The sequence below is a fragment of the Triturus cristatus genome, chromosome 3_1 (genome assembly GCF_964204655.1).
Source record: "Triturus cristatus chromosome 3_1, aTriCri1.1, whole genome shotgun sequence".
In the NCBI taxonomy this organism is placed as follows: Eukaryota; Metazoa; Chordata; class Amphibia; order Caudata; family Salamandridae; genus Triturus; species Triturus cristatus.
The window spans coordinates 620,453,086-620,460,405 of record NC_140583.1 but is presented as its reverse complement, the minus strand read 5'-3'; positions in this window follow the sequence as shown (position 1 = coordinate 620,460,405).

The window sequence follows — 7,320 nt, the reverse complement described above, 5'->3', positions numbered from 1 at the left end:
TGGGAGATGTAGTCCGTTTTCTCTGGTTACCGTTTTCCTCCCCTCGCATGACAGGAATTCTTGACAATATCAGAAACTCAAGATAAGAAAGAGAGACGTTAGTAAAAACCAGAAAGTTGAAGACAAGGGAAAGAGAATCTTAATAATTAGAAACTGGCTAAAGGGAAGGTTTGTTTTTAAGTGAAAGATGTCCACAGAGGAAAAGAAAGTCCAATGAAGGAAAGAAAAATAATTGTAATACAGGAAAAGAATAAAAGAAAAGCTGAAAGACAGAACGGTTGGCAGAAATAAGGAACTGAATAAGAAGAGTTAATAAGAGAGAACGCATACAGAAGGAAAGGCAAGAAAGGAAACAGATAGGCTGATGTTGTGACTTGAATTCTCATAATGCATTCTTTCCCTTGGTTTCCTGTTCCCTGCTGCTCAGCAAGTATGAATGTGATGTGTGTGGAATTTTGGAATGCTTGATGAGGTAGTGGAATGCTGGAGTGCCTGGTGTGTTTGAGATAGAGACAGTTGGAGCGTGTGGGCTGAGCAGCAAGGATGCGGCTCCTGGTAGGGCTGAAATTCATATCTCCTACTTACCATCTAAACCTGTAACTAAGCTTAATTAACCTTCTATTATTACCTACTTCATGGCTACCTCTGGACATCTTTTGGATTGTAAAAATAGCGATGAGGGACTGACAAAAATAATTACCCGATATGTTCTCTGTTCTCCATAAATGGTGCATTCCACAAAAGCCTAAAGAGAGAAGACAACAGGTTAGAAGAAGACAGCCAAGCACCACACAAGAAACTAACTACCGCTCTACAAAAGGAAACCCAAAAATGCATCGGATACGAAATGACTAGGGCATACCTTTTGTTTAAGGAGACCTTTTGTTGAAAAAAAAATAAACTGTTACTTTTATCTTTTTCCGTTGGTATTGTGGTCACTATACGAAACCCACATTAATCGGGTGTCATAAGTGGGATTCCTTTAGTTAAAATGTAAAAATGACTGCCAAAATGGAGGCTGTAGTCCAACAATTCATAGAGGGATAATAAAAACTGAAACACGCCATGGAATATTACCTGATAACATTCAAGAGCAAGACTGCAGCAGCTTAAAAGAGACAATTAAAACATCAGTAAACTCCGCTCCAAGAACTACTTTAATATTACTGTACTAGATAAATATGATCCTACTTGTGTACTTAGTGCTTGAAATACCAACTACATACACTGCAATTTCTACAGATAAGGACAAAGAGAGCCCATACACTGCCGGCACATGTCGGCGCAGTTACAGTAAATTCACTTGCTGATTTTTTATGTATCAAGCACTGGAGCAGCAGTGAAAATATCACTCTGAACAATGATTCTTAGAAGGTTATCCTGGTCAGATAATAAAGAAATTATGTTTGAGATTTGTGTGTGGTGCCACCTCACAAAACCATTACCTAGACATAAACTGAACTCCACATTCTATATCGATACAAAAGCAATGGTGAGACTAGGCACTGCCAGCAGCTTGCAGCCTTTTTCACATGAGGGTGATACCTGGAGAAATATGCGCACACTAAAATAGTTGGTCCAGTAGTGGTGGGTGCTGTTGAAGAGTGGTTAAGTGGGGCAGGGGGTAAGGGGTCGGGTGGACGATGGACGACAAACAAAAGACAAACATAAACGTAAAAAAATAACTTACCTGCAGCCAGCCGCATCGCCCTAACCTGCTCTAGTCCACTGCAGGCAAAGGCTCCCAGACTCCAGTGCGGCCAATCCTGATGCTGCTCTCATGCATGAACATCCCGAATTTGCACTCCCAGTGAGACTGGGAGCCTGTGCCTGTTGTCTCCATTGTCTCCAACCCGGCAAGGCAGCTCAGTTTGGAGACCGCTTCAGTGCGCATGTCAGTTTGGCCGTCCTGAGACCACCAGCCAAACCCACTTGCGCACTGAAACCAGTGCATACCATTCCCTTTCCAGTGACTGTTATCCCCCTGGCCTCCCTCCCAAAGACTCAGCCAGGAAAATAAAAATAAAACAATAATAAAATGTGTTTATTATCGTTTTATTCTCCTTTCCTGACGTTTGGAGGCAGCCGGCGGGGGGTGAAGCTCCTCCGCCATAGCAAATGAGCAGCCGCTGAGTTGGTCCTGTTCACAGAGTGCCCATAAGTTGCAGTTTGTACTGGGGATCACCTTAGCAAGCATGTTGGAACTGAGGTGGCCCCTCCTTCTCACTCAAGAACTACATGACACGCTACACCTACTGTACCTACAATCTATAGCTTGGATTGGGTAAGCCCATATACTTCAGTGCAATGAGCATGTCCTCTTTAGAGGCATGTGTCACAGCCTTCGCAGACAATGAACTGTATTATACAGTGCATTCCAGAAATCCGATGAACCATCATGTGGGCAGGAAGGTGGATACTGGAATGGGGTATTGGATTCTGGTGTAAGTGATTGGATTTCACAAAAAGATTGGTCATTTGCTTCAAATTGAATGAGCACTGCTCTGTCATACTCTATGCCAACATTTTAGAAGAGGAAAGTGGGAGTTTTTAAAAACTAAAATCGGGAGAATGTATTTTTCCCATTGACCTTTATTGAAGCAGATGGGAGATCAGGCGGGAGACAGCCAAAAGTTTTTCAAAACTTAAAAATCTGGTGTCTCCCCTCTGAATCCAGTCCATTGGCATGTGGCTATAAAGCTACCATTTTCTTCTGGATTGTGGCATGTTCATTTGTTTATTGGGATCCCAGAGGGGGTCGAAGGGAATGGAATCACAGTCTGCGTAATCTGTCATTAGATCCTGCTTGCTTTTTGGTTTTTCAGAGCTACTTCAATGACCTGTTTGATTTCTCGCAGCTATTTCAATTATCCCTTACTGCAGTACACTGGAAAGCTCAGATTTTTGCCACATGCCTTGAATTTTGTTTCCCCGTATTTTCAAACCTGTTAAGCCCTGGTTCAGTCTGTTTTGGTATCCTGCTAGGTCTGGAGGACTTACCTTAGTTTCTGAAAAGATTTAGGAAAGCCATGAAGAACTCAAAACAAACTGTGATCCAGACCCAGTAAAATCATCACTATTCATCTGAGGTTTGTGGACTGTGACCTTCTACTTTGTACATTGGTAAAAAAAAAAAAAAAAATTCTGGGGCAATAGTCATACGTTTTAGGTGACTGATACACTGATGCAAACTCTCTGCATGCTTATCATCAGTCCTAGGTCCAGGTGAATTGCTTTGGCCAACAGCCTCTCTTGTATCACTTTTCCACATCTTCTGGGGCTAGATACAACAACAGAATCTGAGTCCTTCAGAAATTATACAAGCCCCCACACGTTCAGTCTTGATGGCATTGTGGCCATGGGACCCTTCACTAATAACTCTGATATTAAACTGCATAAACGTTTTGCACAAATTCAAGAATATACTTCCTTCCAAAATGGCGATGAACACCAGGATCCCAACAACTACAATGAACTGTAATGTTTTCACCAGTATGGGATTAGGATATCTATGTCTCCATGTCCAACTGGAAGATCTTTCCTTACACTTGGTGGGAATACTGTGCAAGCCTACACACCAACCATCCTTTGATGCAAAGATGCCATAATTTGATATGGATTCTCCTTTTAACTCACAGGTCTTTTCTTACTTGCAGGAACTCGAACACAGAGTTTGATTAAATTATTTTGAATTAAATATTTGGGGTTCTGACTCTTGGCACCTTCAGGGATCAGAAACACTTGTCCTCATGTAGGCATTTGTGAGACACTTTTGTTAATCGTACAATAAACTGTGTGTCTAAGTTGGAAATGTTCCTTTTCTGCAGGACCACCCTGATTTTTTTGGCCTTTTTGCTGACACCGTTTTTGCTGTCTAGAGAACTCAGTGCACTTTACCCCTGCTGACCAGTGGTAAAGTACTTGGGCTCCTCCTTTCAATGGGGTATAATTGGTACACTCATGATTGGCATATTTAAAGTACCTATAAATCTGTTGTATATTGTATGCACAGTTGTCCAAGCACCTGTAAGTTAAATAGCACCACGAGGCTGCAGCACTCGTTGTGCTTACCACTACAGTAATAAGAGTAAAACACGACTACAGGCCTGCCACCAGTAGCCTGGCTGTGCTAGTTTTGACTGAAAAGTCGACCTGTCAAAATAACCCATTTTAGCCAGCCTAAACCTTCCTTTGAAATATTTATAAGTTGTCCCTATGTAGGCCGTACTGCCCATAAAGGCCGTGTGCATGGCACTGAAAAGTAGAACATGTAAAAGGTAATGTTAAACATGTCCTTATAGTGAAAATGCCCTCAAAGCTATTTTCACTGTGACAGGCTTGGCTGTTCCATAGGAAAACACTGGGATGCAATATTAAATACTAATCCTGTATTTTGGGAATGGGACTAGCTAGGAAAATAATTAAACAACTATTTTAATAGTTGTTAAAAAACCAATTCAATGTTAAATTTAGATTTGTTATAAATATTACAAAAAGGTAACTTGCCAGGAGCCCCTGGAAGCTAAAATCTGCGTTTTGTTTGCCCACTGCAGTCAGCTAGTAATTTGAATTTTTACAGGCATGAATGAACTGTGAACCTGCTCCCAGGAACAAAATAATAGGCTGTTCTGAATTGGCAGAGATAAACCCTCCAAACCCGACAGAATGTACAAGGGGGGCAATGAGCATCCTCTTTGACATTAGAGTGACAGGTTCTGCCTAAATGTCACATCCTGTTTCACAGGTATTTTGAGGGTTTCATATGACACTTGGGGTGCAGTTCAAAGAAGCCTTTCCTGTCACAGACAAATGTTAGGTAACACTCGGGCAGGGCCTTTCTTTTTTCCTGCCAGACAGTCAGGCCCCAAGCACTGAGGGCCTCTCTTTGACATAGTGTTTCAGCCTATTTGACAGGTCTGCTAGGTTTATGTATTAGATTTTTGGTGCACTTCAAAGGAGGGAAACAAAATGATAAAACACTGTGTGTATCCACGGTCTAGTTGCTAAAAGCTCCACTTTCATTTGACCAGTCTTCTCTCTCTTACCGTGTTGGGGTTACAGGGACTGAATTTTAGTATTTGATGAGGGAAGGCATCAGACACCCCCCACACACACACTCTCAGCCCTCTGAGCCTATGTTTAGTGTGGCCAAAGACTTTGACCATTTTTAAAATGCCCAAAGAGGGTAGGGTAAGCCAAGGAACCTTTACCCCACTGGTTAGGTCATCCCCAGTGTCATTCCCATGCAATAGCTTGTGCCAGACAAACGTGGCACCTCCAGGTACCCACTTCAGAACGATCCTGGACCTATGGAAGATTAGAAAAGGACTGAACCTGCCAAGACTCAAGAAGAGCCTAGAAGACTAGACCTGCTCACCCTCTTGCACCCATGACAAAGAAAAAAAATCGACTCCAAGGGTCACATGGCTGATTCTGTTAAGCCTACTGGGACACAACAAGCAACCGCCCAGCTGACCAGTGGCAACTGGACCTGGACTAGATCTTCCTGTTAGCCTCTGCCTGTCACCCCATGAGTCTCTGGGGGGCTTTATAAGTGTACTCCTGTGGTGAATTGGGACTTAAAAGCATGAAGTTAGAAGGTAAAATCTTTGACTAGGACGAACCTGGTTAGTGTATCTGACCCGCACTTTATCACGGTCAGGATCAAATTGTGCCTCGGTCCTGTTCTACCGTGGCCATTGACTATCATTGGCACTTTGTGCTTCTTGGTATTATTTCTACTTTAAGTTTAAAAAATAATATTTCCGATTCCCTGTTTTGGATTTATGTAATTTTGTTTATTCTCATTTGTTTTGAGAGTTTTTTTGTTTTGCGTTATGACTCTATTACTGTTTTAGTACTGCAAATATAGTTTATATATTTCCTTTTGTCAGATCTGTGCCATAGCTACCAGGGGATTGAGCGAAGGTTAATTTAGTGATTTTAAGGCCTCCCCCACCCACCCCCCCCAAAATCAAGGGATGCGATTATTTTTTTAGGTGGGTACTTAGCCCCCTCAACTAATAACTACTTGGTGACTCCGTTTCGACCTCTCCTCCAGCTGACCAATCAGAGCGGACGTTGTTGCGGAGTTGCGAGTCAGCGGATTGTCGGACTACCGGTACTTGTGCGGCTCGATTTCCTGCCACCACCGCTGCCGTCACTATCAGCTCGCCACTATCAGCTCCCGGTCTTCTGCAAAAATCGAGAGGAGCAACGTGAGGTAGCAGAGGAGCGGCGGCAGCGGCGTAGAGCGGAGGTCGCGGCTGTGGAAGAGCTGCCTGGAAGAGCTGCTTGGACCCTGCTTGGACCCGCCTGGACCCGCGTGAGTGTTTTGGCAGCGCGAGAGTTCCCGTGAGTGTTCCTGCAGCAGGGGCAGGGGGGCCTAGAGAGCCACAGAAGTACACAGAGCCTCCCTACACTAGGGGGCGTGGGAGCCACTGCGTGCAGCAGGTGTGCAGCAGGTCCCCACAACGGTCCCCACAACAGAGGGAAACGGAGCTCGAGTGGTGTTTGGGCCGCGCCAGACCCCCCCGCAGTGGCAGAGTCGGTCAGCTAACAAGTTCCTATCCTTGCAGCAGGAGGAGCCGGGAGAGCTGTGCACCGGTGCTGCACCAGAGGCAGGGGCCAGGAGCGAGTGCCCCCCCTGCAGCAGCAGCAGGAGCCGTGCCAAGAGGCAGGAGGCAGGAACCACAGCAGGGAGTGAACTAGTGCTCCCGCAGAGGCAGCAGCTGCATCTGCGCCCCTTCAACGGTAGGAACCAGTGGGAGCCGCATCGGCTACATCAGCTATACTGGAGCTGCGTCAGTGCCCATTGCAGTGACGGGAGCCGCGTTAGTGCCCCTGCATCTGCAGGGAAGTTCCTCTAAAACTTCTCCTATGCAGTAGATGCCGCAATAGAGAGCACCCAGTCACTCTCAGTCATCCACTCTCTGCCATCCATACCTACAGCCATTTCCGAACCCCTGGTCACTATACGGAGCATTCCGACATAGACACGGCAATGAGGTCGGGCAAGTAAAGAGGTCAACCTGTGACTAAGTCCAAGCTTAAGGTCAAACAAACTGAAGATAATAAACCAGCCAGTGGGTGCTTGGACACATCCCTAGAAGGGACTGGGTCTAGCAGCGGTTCAGCAAACCAGGCTGGAGCTCACTACCTTCATCTTCGTCAACCAAAAATTACATCAAAATTTCATCTATTAAAAGATCCACCTGCATCCATCTTTTCATCTAGCGACATCATTTTGGGCCTCCAGGACCCCCTACTTCCCCTACCTTGCAAGGAATCTCCAGTACCAGCGTTGCAGGGACTGGTCCC